The sequence below is a fragment of the Podarcis melisellensis genome (genome assembly GCF_964234715.1).
Source record: "Podarcis melisellensis genome assembly, chromosome: 4".
NCBI lineage: Eukaryota > Metazoa > Chordata > Lepidosauria > Squamata > Lacertidae > Podarcis > Podarcis melisellensis.
Genome location: NC_138531.1, coordinates 60,800,251 through 60,814,999, shown reverse-complemented (window position 1 = coordinate 60,814,999; position 14,749 = coordinate 60,800,251). Strand labels below are relative to the sequence as shown.

General features: G+C 39.1%; 1 long non-coding RNA gene across 2 annotated transcripts in view; it reads right to left on the bottom strand.

Moving 5' to 3' along the window:
- LOC309368110 overlaps window positions 1–14,749 on the bottom strand; it is a 123,452-nt gene that overhangs the window by 43,582 nt on the left and 65,121 nt on the right. Inside the window, exon 5 of one of the 2 annotated variants that reach the window (XR_014167545.1) lies at window positions 4,164–4,218. The exons of the other annotated variant lie outside the window; for it this stretch is intronic. This is a non-coding gene — a long non-coding RNA (uncharacterized lncRNA). Of the gene's footprint in view, window positions 1–4,163; window positions 4,219–14,749 lie in introns of those variants that run through there. 2 annotated transcript variants of the gene reach the window in all.

Genomic DNA, 14,749 nt, shown 5'->3' with positions numbered 1-14,749 from the left:
CTCCACTGTTTCAGAAACAGGATGGTATGGTACAGTTTTGGTATGAGAGAGTTCAGTGCTCTGTTATGATGCCTGGTTGTCAGATGCCTGGTATGCAGTGCAGAAGAAACTTGGACAGGTGGGCTGGGTTAAAAAGGTTTTCCATCTCTGTTAGTGCATTACATTGCAAGTCAGTGACTTTGCAGATCACAGACCTCCCTATCTCCAAACAAAGGTTTTGCTTCTGGATCTTTTTTCCCCTTTTTTCCCCTGCAACAGCTAGGCCAAGAAGGCCTTTTGCTTATCTTTAACATGACAAGCATAACAGTGATAATGCCCAAGGTATGTGAAACCTTTGTCTGGCAGATCTCAGGTTCACAATCTCTTTCAGTATGGCACATTTCAGCAAAGCATTCAATTCAGTTCTTTGCCAAGGTGATTAATTGAGAATGTAGATGATAATGGATTCTATCCCCGTGCATTGGTTGTTGTTTTTTAGTCTTTCATTGACATCCTTAATGGAATGTAATTATAACATTCTCATGATGACAAACATATCAACAAAAATAAAATGCAGCCACTAATGGAAATGAAAAAAGTGGTTGCAGCATAAATTATGACATTTAACTTAATTGCAGTATTTAATTAGCATCCAAAAATATTACAAGATTGTTTTCATTAATAAGCTTCAGAACTGCTCAGCTGGGTACTAAGATTTATTTATTTACTTATCTGTTTGACTGTTTCTTGGAAGGCATTGTCAGACTGGGTTTCCTGGATGAAATGGGACACCTCATTCAAAAGGGCAACAAGGATCAGCCAGGTGGAAACAGGCAGAAAATATTGATTAGCACTCTTCAACCAGCTACAGATTCATCTAACAACAGCATCATCTAGTCCAGTTTTACCAGTTTGCCAGAAAGGAGAAGATTGTGGGATCTTGTTACAGGCCTTGCTGAAACCAAAATACAGTACACTAAATCCACAACATTCTCTTGATCTGCATTCCCCTGATCTACCTAGTTAATACTCACAAAAGCAGATAAGGTTAGACTGGAATCACGTGCTCTTGAGAAACTCAAACTCTCTTAGTGCTCACTGCCTTTTTATCTGCATATAAATGAATAGTCTGTTCTTCAACTTTTCCAGGCATCAAAAGCAAGTTGGTTGATTGATTGGTAGGTCTCTGGATTCTCCCCAACCTTTGTGAATATGAAGACTTTTGCCCACCTCTTGGTGCCACCTCTTTGTCTTGGGCTGCAGCTCCTTCACTTCATCATTTGATCTATTTTTGCCACATTGAGTACATTTTTTCTTGTGGGAGAAGACTGGGTCAAGGTAGGTTCTGACTTCTCTTTATCACCTGCTAACATTTCACTATCTTATTCTCTCAGTGGAGAGGAGCTATGCCTTCAACAACAGCCCAAAAGATACTTGTTTTTATGTTTTTACCATCTCTTCTATATTACTATACATCTCCCTTTTAAATGTGAACTTATCAGAAAGTTCTTTATGCAACTTTCCACATTCAGGTTTTTCTTTCCTCATTATCACAAATCCTATGAGAACATGGTCACTTATTTATTATTATGATTATTATTAAAATAAAGTAGCCAGTGTTTTCATTTTGTCAGCTAGTTTTTTCTTGATTTTTCTCCACCCTAAAATTATGAAAACAAACCGTACTCACAATCGCACAACTTTGCCACCTGCAAATGGAGCAGCAAAATTAGGGGGCCCATTTTGGCTGAACATTAAAATGAAGGCTATCCAAGCATTAATTCTGCTAGTAAGTGTGCTGCTAAGAAGCGGGCAAACACAGGAAACCAGATCTTCCTAGTGGGAGAAATCATTATCTCCACTTGCCCCCACAAGCCAAATTTGACAGATGGACAAGACCTCCCACCTCTCAATTATTTGATATCACAGTGCCATCAGATGACCTGTTTGTTTTCCCCTCTGCATGATTTGAAATCAAACTGAGCAGGCAAAAGAGTGTGTTCACGATTGAGGAAGCCCTAAGTGCTGTACTACCCAAGAATCAGCTGGCGGTTAGCACTGGGGAAGCCCTGTCCACAGCACTTTCCAAGCACCAAAAATCCACTGATGGCTGATGCAAAGAACCTTTCATCCAAGCGCCAACATTACCACACCTACACAGGCATAGGGCATGTGGGTGTGGCCAGGCCAAAGTGGGGTCATAGGCAAAATGGGGACGTCCTGCAGGGCTAATTTAGGCCAGTGGACTGGAGCTTCCTCACCCTCACCCTAAGGTCTGAGTGATTTAACTAAGAAATGGGACAAAAATTCTGCTGGGGAAAATGCAGGGAAAAAATAAAAATGAGAGATGTAAAATTTCCTTTCCAAATCATTTGAGAAAAGAGGCCAGAGCTGATTATTTCACAATGCAGATGCAATTTCAGAAAGGAAGCCCATTACTTAAAATACATCTTCACTTGTAGCATTTAATTGTGGGTGCTTGAAAATCAATTTGCCTATTCTAAAGGTGAAGATTATTTAAAGTGTACATTACCCATAACTTCATGCAGGCAATCTAATGTTTAGAGGCTTGCTTGCTTGCCTGCCTGGATGGATGCCCTATTCTTCATTATCAAGCTACCCAGTGCAACTGTGATTTTCTCAGAGTGGTGGCTGTTTAAATGGCAGAAGAATTAAAATGATGTATAATCTATTCATTTTAATGGTTAGTTATCACTAGAAATGCTTGTGAGCTGAATGGGAATTGCTTCCTCCACCCCATACATCCACTTCAGCCTAAATGGAAACATAACAGTTTTGATTTGTAAGAGGACTCCCTGATATTTATTTATTCCTCTGCCACTGTCTAATTCATAGCCCCGCTTCTCTCATATAATATAAGTAAATTGAGTAAAAGCTTGCCAGGCGACCCTTAGTTGTACGATTATAAATTATGTAAAGTATATAATAGCTCTGCAAAAGATAAAGGCAGATAACAGCTAATTATATAGGTGGAAACATTTAGAATAGTTTCCCATATTTGCAATTCCATTGTGTTCTGTCTTATAAAGTGGCAAACTCATGGAATGGACGGCATTTCAGCCTTTAATTGTGAGTGCTTGAAAATGTGTATACTTATCTTTAAGGTGAAAATTATTTAAAATTAATAAGTGCGGCTTTTTCTCACTGGTAAGCTTGAAAAGTTTGAAATTAAGCTGTTGATGCAAATGCCGCAAACTGAATCCAGAGCCCGGTGTACCTGCAACTGTGAGTGACCTACCTTAAATCATCCTCCAAATGAAATCGATCTCACTGGTTGACTTCTAAAAGACAGAGTAGGAGAAAAGTTGCCTTCTGAAAGACATCCAGAAAATTAGTTTCTCTGAGGCCATCATAAGAGACCTGGACAGGCTCTGGCACTCAGTCTAAACGAATGTCTAAAGCAATTTTATCTTGTATAAACACTTCTGATCCGCAGTGTAGACAGGCTTGACTGGAAACACTTTCAATAGATAAGCAAGATTTTAAAACACATAAATAAAAGAAACAAAGAGTCATTCTGAAGCTAAATAGAATGGATGCATGAAAAAAAAAGGTTGAAGTTACTTCTTTTAGAACAGAATAGGCAACATGCAATACCACAGGTTGCTTGCAGTTAGAGGCCCTTTATACTTTGAAAGTAGTACACCGGTACTACTTAAGTTTAATGTAAGCAATGCATAGGCATCATGTCTAGTAGCCACTGATAGCCCTCTCTTCCATGAATTCATCCAGTCCTCTTTTAAAATCTATGGCCTTTTAAAGGGGAGGCGTTATTGTTTTGGTTTGTTATTATGGTATGTATTTTTGAATTTTTATATTGTAAACTGCCCAGTGATCTGAAGGGCGGTATGAACATTTAATCTAATAATGATGATAATGATAATGATAACTGAGCTAGCTGAGAGGGGCGGAGTTTTAAATGGTTTCCATTGTCATTCCAACTTGATTCCAAACTTGACATTTTGCAGATTTGCATTTTTGCAGTGAATCTCAGTGTATCTTGGCTTTTGCAGTATGGGAACTCAATGCCCCCCAAATCAGCCTTTTGTGCATGCATGCTTTCACAGTCATTTTAGCTAATGTAGTACATGAGATGCCAGGTTCTCTCCCACTGCTCTAAAATGCACACCGTTGCATCTTGTGTGTACCTACGCCTTGCTTATTTCTCCAAATCTGTCTTTGAGGAAAGGCACTCTGCACATGCCCAGTGGTCCTAAGCTGATTTCTTTTTAAAAAAACCAACAGAATAATGTTGATTGCCACATGGAAAAGTTAACCCCACATTCTCAGAGTCTATCCTAACTTATTTCCTATTTGTCAAAATTCTTACTTAAAATTAGAGCACCACAAAACAGCTAATCAATTCAGGCTTACCATTTTGAACTTTTGAGAGGCAATTCTGGAATGGCTGCAATATATACAGGGGACTGCATGCATCTAAGCTAAATAAAGAGGTCACCTATAATTTTATCTTTACATTTGTCTAAAAATACAAATTAAATATATCTTTAATTTATTTTAATGCATTTTTATTTACCAATTAAATGGTAAATTGCTCGATTAAAAGAAGGAGAGAGATGTGAACATAAAAGAAACAGCAGCTGATGAGCCCTAGGAAGTTGCCACAGGAGGTTGTGGTAGTTGATGGCTTTCAGATAAACAAAGAGATTGTGTGGGACTTTTTTAAAAAAATCAGTCTTTCTAAAAACCTGGACCTGAGCCATAAGAGTGCTTGGTCTGCAAATACCAGGTTTAAAAATCAATCCCCTGCTTCACAGGAAGCCAATGTACTTTTGCTCAAAATTAGAGCAACATGAAAAAGTGTCTTGGAGTCATTAACCATCTGACTGCTTGTGCTTTTCTATCTTGTCCTTCTCTTCCTCATTGGGGGGTGCAGTTCAAAGCAGCCACCCAAAGGTTAACGCATTTTCAGTCTTGTATCTGTACTACATGAATGCACTTCAGGGTCAGTGATAGAAGATTCATGTATTACAATAGGCTATGCAAGCCGGAATTCTACTATTGCCTGCTTCAAAATTGAGAATGAGCCAAGACAAAGTAAAAAGCAATTGAAAAATACTGGTGATAAAATACCACCGTGGAGAAAAATAGACTTAGGAGAAAGATACTGCTCTGATCTAGATAAGGAGTGGAAATGAATAGAACTATCATTACAGAGAATAATTTTTAAATAGCCTCTTAAGAATGATTATATCCACTCTGCAGTATTCATGAAGCAGTTCTGCCAAAAATATATTTATGAAGCCTTTCTCTGTGATTATTCTATTCATGACTTGATATTCCTTTCTTTTTTTAAGGGATATGTAATTCAAAAGAGAGCATCTGGGTCTCTGTGCCACCTCTGAAATATTCTTTTAAAAATATATTGTATTAAATTTTGTGGTATTAAGTCATTGATGTTACTTTTAAAAATTGTTCAGCACTTCTCAAAAGGAGAATATTAAAGAATATTTTAAAGATATATGGTTTGTCCACACAATTTAAGGACCATATATTTCTTTCAATGAAAATACCACTGAATTTAAGCCCAAAATAATTTTTTAGAGCTGAGCCCCAATGGAACAGGGGGCGATCGGTTTCTTTTAACATTATTTCAATGAAAGCTTGCTGCAGCCTAGTAGAATGTAGAACTAAAAGTTGTAAGAAGGGTAAAATCTTTATTAATGTAGTTGATTCTTCAGTCCCAAGAGGCAAAAGACAGATACTTTTAAAGAATGTCTGGTCCATTTGAGTGTTATACATACATAAAATGTTGTTGGCATCAGTCTGTCTTGAGAGACAATGGAGTGCACCTCTGGGGGTGAAGTCAAACAGCTGAAAAATCACAGCGCCTACTGCAGCTGGAATGACTGGTATCTTTTAACTGCTGCTTCCCACATTGTTTTTGCTGGGACCCAAGTCTGGGAAGTATGTATGTAAGTCCTGGGCTGCCCACAACAGGCCTGTGTTCCAAAGGAAAGCAGTTCATCCAACTCATTCAGTTCCATCTCCAGTGACTCAGTGAAAGAAGGAGTATTTGAATTGTAGCCTTGATGTCAATTAAATATGTCTTCAACATCTATCAGTGGGTGGTAAAAGAGACAAGGCCAAAGTATTCCAAGTCTCATGGAGAGGCCAGCGGGCTCACAGAGTAGCATATATTTAAAATGTCGATATTAAATCACCAGTTGCTGCTGCTGACCTAGACCACTAAGTAATCCAGCTTCCCAGGTTTACTCTGGAAGTGAGCTCCTGCACCCTACTGTTGTAACCCCAGTTCTTGATTGAACTAAACAGTGGACCTTCACCGACACCCTGAAGCAGGACACTTGACATCTACTTTCTGTAGTTGTCATGAATGCAACTCTGGGATCAGAGGAGGAAAGCACAGAGACCAATGCAATGGTTTTCCTTAAAAAATCACACAACACATGCTCTGCGGGGATATAGTTAACAAAGGTTAACTGATTCAATGGCCAGTGTAGCAACACAAAATGAGGGATGGGGTTGGGTGTGCTTACACCATGCCAAGGTCCAGCTATTTTGCCCATCTCCCTCTGGATAACCTGTAGCAGCACGTGTCATTTAGAAGCCAGGAAAACAACACAGCCTCACCCGTCCCATCTCACCAGACGCTACAGCATGCACCACACAGCTGATCCTATCACTGAGCAGCATGAGGCAACCCCCTCAGGCAGCTAATTGAGTATCTAGAGAGCACTATTTCAATTTATCAACATACTTAAAATGCCAGGAAAGAGGAAGGGCACTTGTGGGGCTTTCTGCCTTAGATGTCAAAGTAGCATAGCTGGCTGTGGGTACTGCATTTTGACTGCAGTGAGGGAGCAGGGGCATCATCTTTGCTCTGCTTCAGAAAGCCAAAAGTCTTGGTCTGCAAGAGATCTGGGACTGGATCTCCCAATATTTGAAGCAGCTGTGGGCCGTAATGATTTTATTAGTGGGACGTGTGTGTGTGTGTGTGTGTGTGTGTGTGTGTAAGTATCAGATAAGCATTTCACCCTTTCACCAACTAAATTATTACTGAAGCACATCTCCCTATCAGAGAGGGTGATCTCCATATAATCACAAGTGGGGAAGTTAGGAGATAAGCCTCCTCTTCCCATGCTGTGTTCCGGTAATTTACTAAGGAAATTACCTTTCATTAACTAAGGAAAAACAAGGTGCAAATGTCTACTTTGGCCCCTTGCTATCTAGAAAGAATGTTACAAATATTTGGCATACAGACTGATGCACATTTTAAAGTAATTATTTTAAAATTACTTTAGGAGTTGAAGCTTGCTAACAAGACCCCATATTAATATTCAGTCAGTGAATGGATTGTGTTTCAAATTACTTTGGGGAAATACTATGTAGGCATAAAGATACTCCTGTATCCCACTTGCCCTCAGAAAGCTGCAGGTTAATCACTACTGATTTACTAAAGCAAAACTACCCCTCTGGAAATTGTTACCAAAGCAAATGCAATTTTATAGTATCTATCATGAATACTAAAGTGGAGCATGAAAAGATGCCAAAATCTCTTTTGAGACCATAGTAATAACTTAGGGGTGGGGAAAATAGTCTTAGGCTTTGGTCCTAAAGACACTTGCCTTCAACTAAGTTCACCTGTAAGCAATGGAATTTACTTTTGAAAAATCATGTTCAGAATCAAGCTATGTATAGTCAGGATTAGACAACGTACATTACTTACAATCATGATAAAAAATGGCAAAATGCTGGAATTTAATTCATAGCCACTTATATGTCAAATAGGAATTCTATTACACGTTTGCATTCATGTTTGACCTGATCTGTGGTATAACGGAACACATTGTGTTTGGGTTCATGTGATGTTAATGTCTGTCTGTCTGTCTGTCTGTCTGTATGTATGTATAATTACAGCCTTTGTAATATACATATTCTTGAACACTACAGAAGAGGAGCTCCTTGCCATGCTATCTGCCTAGTTAACTGGAGTTAACACTAGCATGAGGTGGAACCCATAACATGGGTTCTCTTTCCATATTTATTTGCTTATAAAACATATTTATATACCACTGTATCATTAAAAAATCACATCAGTTTACCACAATGCATAAACATAAACCAAACAATAAAATAAAAAGTAAAAAAAGTGATTCATTCATCTCCCAGCATTCTTTCTGCAGAAGATCCAGCTCCTAGTTCCAGCTCCTACAAACTTCCTCATTTTTTACATCTCTAAGAATCCAGGAATCCAGGTAACAGTTCTGGGCTTGAGACTCCATCATTCTTGAGTCTCTTTCTCCTTCACACATACAGAAAATAAAATGACAAGCAGAAATTTTGTGGTGCAGGGAGACTGGGACAAAATGCAATCTTGTGTTCTTAGATTTCTTTTTAATCTCAGGCAATTCTGTTTTGTTAGCAAAAATCATCATATATAAGAAGTTATTTAGTGCATCACAGACATACAATAGACGGGGTGAATCTCAGAAGAGTAGCCAAAATGCGCCCATTTCAGTGTAGCACACTGTTTAAGATTGCACCTTAAAGGTGAACAAATGAGTTGTGGCATGAACAGAGGAAGCTACCATAAACCAAGTCAGACCATTTAATTGGTCCATTTATCTCAGTATTGTCTATGCTGACTGGCGGCTGCTCTCCGGGGCTTTCAAACAAGAGCCTTTCCCAGTACCTGGGGAGATGCTGATGCTGGGGGTCGAAATTAGGACTTTTCACATTCAAAGCATGTGAGCTATGAGCCCTAAGAAGCAGGTTGTAGCTTTAGAAAAAGCTTGTGCCACTATACATTTGTTGCTCGATAAAGTGCCATGGGACTCTTTGTTAGTTTTGATATATACATACCCTAATGAGTCCTGACCTAATGTTTTGAGTTTGACATTGAGGAAGTTACTCCTGGGATCGTATGCTAATGTTACAATATTGGCAATGGCATGAGGACAGAATTAGTGTCCGTGAGCAAAGATCCGACCCCATCCTTGACCCTGGGAGATAAGCAACAGCTGCGACATGGTCTGGTGGCTACCAAAGTATAACTGCCAAAGTATAACTGGGCCATGCAAAGACTGTTAACCATGCTCTTTCATGGGGCAGTGGTTATGAAAACCCTTTCCAAGGCAATCAGTATTAAGAGTGGAATAAGTAGGACCCATCCCATTACACAGTGTTCCAGGGGCCTCTTAGCTCAGGGATGGAAACCTGTGTTCCTCTGGATGTTGTTGGGCTACAACTACCATTATCCTCAACAGGTACAGGCTGGTCTGATGAAAGCTAGTGTCCAACAACACCTGGAGGGCTCTGGGTTCCCCAACTGCAGCCTTAACTGCTTCTTCCTGGGCTTCAAGACACAGAAATGGGCTTAAGCTTTGATATCATGATTCACTGTTATTGTTGCTATAGCCAGTGCCAATCTGGCTCATTCACTGAGACTGCACTAAACAGGGTGGATTTTATTAATTAAAAGTAGAGAATCAAATATTAGGTTCCCCCTTGATGTTGATCATACTAGAAAAGTAAGCTAATGCACAGGAAAGGCAAAAAATACAGCTGCAAATAATAATAATGCAATGGCAACAGTGCTTGTTACAGAATATTAAATAATGTAATGGATATCAATGCATAATTGATAACTTGGAATAGATTCCCATCTCTGTTTATGTTAATTATTTCATTTGAGAGTTATGAAGTATGGAAATATTTATACAGTTTCCATGTTTTAAAAACCTATTTATGCATTTACTGTCATATACTGTTAAATATACAAAGGCTTATTTTTTTATACAGCCATTCACTGCTGAGGGAATCAAGTTCTGATGCCTTACTATGATAGTAAGATTTCTAAAATATGGATGTGTTTCAGCATACAAATTTTCATTTTAATCCCTCTGCATATTTAGAGGAACAGCTGAAGTAAGGGTGACTAGCTTGGTGGAACTACTGAAAACAAAGTTAGTGTCTTCCACTTCTAACTGAAGCAGGCTCTCAAGTAGTGAAAGGATAAGGCTGCAATCCTAGACACTGTTAAGAGGAAGGAAAGCTCACTAAACTAAAGCCCTCTTGCTAGATTCACACCATGTGCTGTGTGTTGCCTTACATGAGGTAGCCTGCTTCTACTCATGTAGGCTCCCCTACGTGATGAACTTGATTTTCTAGGTTAGCAGGCTTGTCCCCTCATGCATAAGATTAATGTGGGTATGCTACAGGATGAACCTATGAACACATGTGAACACAGACTGAGCCAGACTGTGAACACATAGCACAGAAATGACAGGCCTTTGCTCCTATTAGGTTCATTTTTTCACACCTTTGGTTTACATCTCTCTGTGAAAATGGACTCATAGGTTGACAACCTATAAAATGGGACTAATAGCAGCCTCTCTCACATGAGAGTATTCTGAAGCTGAATTAAGGGATTTCAAATTACCAGTACTTTTGACATTTTTGATGCCATATGCATTATTAATAAAATAATGTAAATAACAAATTGTCATTGTGTTTTCAGTTCAGTTATTCTGAGTATGAGAGGATCAGACAGTCATGCTTATTTTTAATGGGTGAAGTTGAATACTTAAATATTTAACCTATTACTAAAAATGTCTTATTTTTTTGCTCCTATAATAAATCTGATAATTGAATTTTCAGTAGGATAACTGTAGCCTCTTGAGAACACTACATACAGCCAAAGGGCTGCTGATAAGAGCATTTAAATTGATTATCCATTAAACACTAGCTCAAATAGGTTATCTAACAAATATAATCAACCCAGTCTCCTTTCTTTACAGATTTAACTACAGTGGTTTTCAACTAGCCTTTATTTTCTTTCTAGAAATACTTTTGCACTCAAACTAATTTCCTACAAAATAAATGGATAGACTCTTTCCCAGTATATTAAAAATAAATTACTACATTCACCACAAAGACACATATTCATAAGCAGATCTGTGTAGATAATGGAGAATAAAACCAGTATTGCAACATATATATTTTTATTATGCTTTTCTTTAAATATGCTAACTAGGGATCAGTTTAATCCATCAGAACAAACATTTATATAATTCATGAGAACATAATAAACACATGAAGCATTGGGGCCACTGCTAAGTATGCATCTTTACCACTCAAAATTAACAAAGTGGGTGGTAATCTGGTATATAATATTCTGCCTCTTTTTCTACATTTTGAAGCACCAAGTATAATTTTTGCCTTTTGTGGATCTCCCTTAAATTAAAATGCTCATCTAACATCAAGTGCAACCCATTTGCTAACTGTGCCAAGATATTATAGTACAGCAGGAAGTGCATTTCAAATGCAAGGGAATGCATTTAATTAACTCGGTCTAGATTGATGATGTTGCAAGCCACTGTTTGTTTCTGTTCTCACAATAGATCTCACAAAACCATCAGAGGGCCAGCTCCAGCTATTCGTCACCATTCACTGGCATCATAGTGGCAGAAGAGCTGAACAGTAGCAGACCCATATCAGGCTGTGCAGAGGAATGGGATGAAATATTAATCACTCCAGCTCTGCATGTAAAATGCAACTCAAAAAGTAAGTCCAAAAAAATTTTTTTTTAAGTGTCTGTGCGAGTGAGACACCATAATAGCAGTAGAGAAGGATGCTAAAGCAAAATGTTGCACAGCCTCCAACCACAATTTTTAAAGCCTGTCATAGACTAAACAGTATCATGGTCACAGCAGGATACACTAATATTAACAGTAACTACTCTCCTAAAGGGCAAAGGGAGCCGACCAGCAGTAGTGCAGAAGCAGTGTTTGAACAGAACCGTTTATCAACATTTCAAAAAGTGACTCAAAGCAGAAGGACCTGAACTGCGGTTAATTTAGAGTTATTAATCTTTCTGATGTGCACCTTGAAAAGCTTTGAGTGTAATATATGTCTTGAGTGGTTTACTGTCAAGTGTTTCTGCAGTCCAGCCCTCTGCATGTTTTCAGGCAAAAACTCCAGGAGGATCACAGAGTGTTAAGAACCAAATAAAAGCTGATCTCAACTCCTTGGTCTCTGGGGATGAAGAGTGGGGATGAAGCATACCTTGCTTGAATCTGGAACAATGTGGACCCTACAGTATTGCACCAAATTATGTTTAAATAACATTGTTTCGCATATTGTAAAGTTGGTTTGTTTTTTCATTAAAGGACATAAAAGAAGAAAAGACGACAAGGCCTCATGAATATGAATGGACACATTTAAGGAGCACACTTCATAGAGAGAAAAAGGAAAGTAAATCTGTTTGAAATCAATACCATCAACACTCTGTAACTTTAAAACTAATTATATGTTGCAATTATGTTGATCATGGAACAATTATGGATCACAGAATTTGCTAGACTAAAGCAAATCCAAAACAGCATCTTGGAAAAAACACTAAGTGTCTTAAAATAAAATAATAAACCTGACAACCAGTGAGCTCATTGTTTGGAATTTGTTGCTACGTACTTATACTGCATAGATCAGGGGCAACCAATGTGGTGCATATTGTCAGGAGCCAAGCTGCCGCCTTGATAACACAGCACGTAAGTTGTAATTAGCTTGAAGATTTATTGCAATACAAACACTCAGCCTCAGACACCTATCCATACATCCATGACTTATGAATCAGTTGACCCTTCTGAGGACTGATTCCTCATACGGCAGAATATCCGGAACCTATGCCCTTTCCGTTTCCGGCTTTGTTTTCTATCTAAGACCTGTCCCATACATCTGCTCCTTGGATGACTTAACTCCCCTTCCAGTGTGGAACTGCTTTCCCTCCCGCATTCTGACATGGCCTGTGTCATTTGAGAGAGTCGGTTGCTGTCTAGCACACTCTCTGCATTCCTGTCATTCTCACAGGGAGTTGATAAACTACCGTTTGCAGCTGTCTGGGAAGAATGTGAGCCTCTTTCTTGTTGGCTGCTTCCCAACTCCTCTGGAGCTCTTACACCTTGGGCAGAAGTGTTCATGACACATATTGTTGGACTCCAGCTCCTATCAGCATCAGCCACCATGGATAATGGTCCTAAACCTCCGCTGTCTTGCAGTTATACTCTTTTGTGAGAAAGTCTTTGGGAGTAAACCCCAAGCTAAAATATGTACCTGCTGCCTTGTGGGACTTCTTCGGGAGAAGAAAACGCTAAGCAGTAAACCCTACACAAATCTGGAGTGGAGTCCCTAAGATGGCTGGGTGGCATATTTATTTGTTCATTTATTTATTGTGCTTATTAAATTTGTGTACTGCCCTTCATCCATAGATAACAGGGCGGTTCACAACATCTTATATGCTTCCTTCCAGCAACTGCTGCAGCCAAGCGGGTGCAAGGGATTGAGATCCTTCAGCTACCCTTACCTGGTATAGCCAGCCAGCCAAAGCCGTTTCCTGGGGTGTGGCTGCTGTTACATGCTGACACCTTCTAGGTACCATTGGTGAGAGCTGAGTCCAGGGTGGGAACTAAAGGTGAACAAACAACCCAAGAAGGAGCATGATGGTTCCTCCGCCAGAGCTACTACGCCTACCCTAACACCCCCCACACACACACTTCTGCAACTATATAAGCATATACAAAATGATAAGGAAGGGCACCTCTGACTCCTTCATCAACTGCATAGAGATTCCTGCATATCAGGGGTTGGATGATACCTCGACCCTCGAAATCCCTTCCAACTCTACAATTCTCGAAATCCTCGAGATCCCTCGAAATCCCCTCCAACTCTACAATTCTATGATTCTTTTATATGGATACCTGAAACCTGTGGAGCAATTTCTGTTTCAGAGAGTTCTTGATGTTGGCAGTAGGGTAGCAGCCTGAGTTCTTTCTCTCTTTCTCTCTCACTTTTATTTAACATCCCTGCCCCTCCCCCCCCCATCATCAACTCAAACTTTTGTATCATAGGTATTGGGTTGTATCCAACACTATCATTCCACTTGCACAACAGACTTCTTCTTGCACAATGGGACTCTCCCTTCATCTCCTCTCACCTGCGGCTTGCCCAGAGCAAATTTTGAGGTCACAAGAGGAATAAAAAGGTAGAAGCAGTACTGTTACACAAACAGAACCCCATGCTCCCAGTGTTAGATACGGCCCATTCATCACATCTTGAAATCAGCACAGTAAAAACAAAATTAAAAAAATTTCCTTCCAGTAGCACCTTAAAGACCAACTAAGTTCTCTCTTTAAGGTGCTACTGGAAGGAATTTTTTTTATTTTGTTTTGACTATGGCAGACCAACACGGCTACCTATCTGTAATCAGCACAGTAAGTTAGGGGAGAAAGCAAGTCAATTCAAACTCCATGCCAAACAAAAAATAATCTCATTACAAGTTAATATATCATGTGTTTTTCTTATTTTCTACAATATGGTGCTCCAAGCTAGATTTTAGAATTAATAGAACATTTTCAGAATAAAAGCAATGGCCAAATACCATTGCACTTCCTAGGAAGTTTCTGAGAACAAAGAAGTGCTTTCTTTCATCAGACTACAAATCCACATACAATAGTGGGCTGATTATGAAATTTCACTGCATCTCATGATAGATTGATCTCTGTGCCAAATACAGGAGGAAAAGCACTTAGCAGGAAAGGACAAGATATCACCTAGGATCAGTTAAAAAAAATCTTTACAGTCATCTGTATTTTTAAATTGAAACTCTTCTTTAAGTAGTGCAATGAGAGCCCCTTGACATTTAACCTCCACCCCAGCTGTCAGTATTAAAAACACTTTAATATATAAAGCTGATACTTGATGTTTGCAC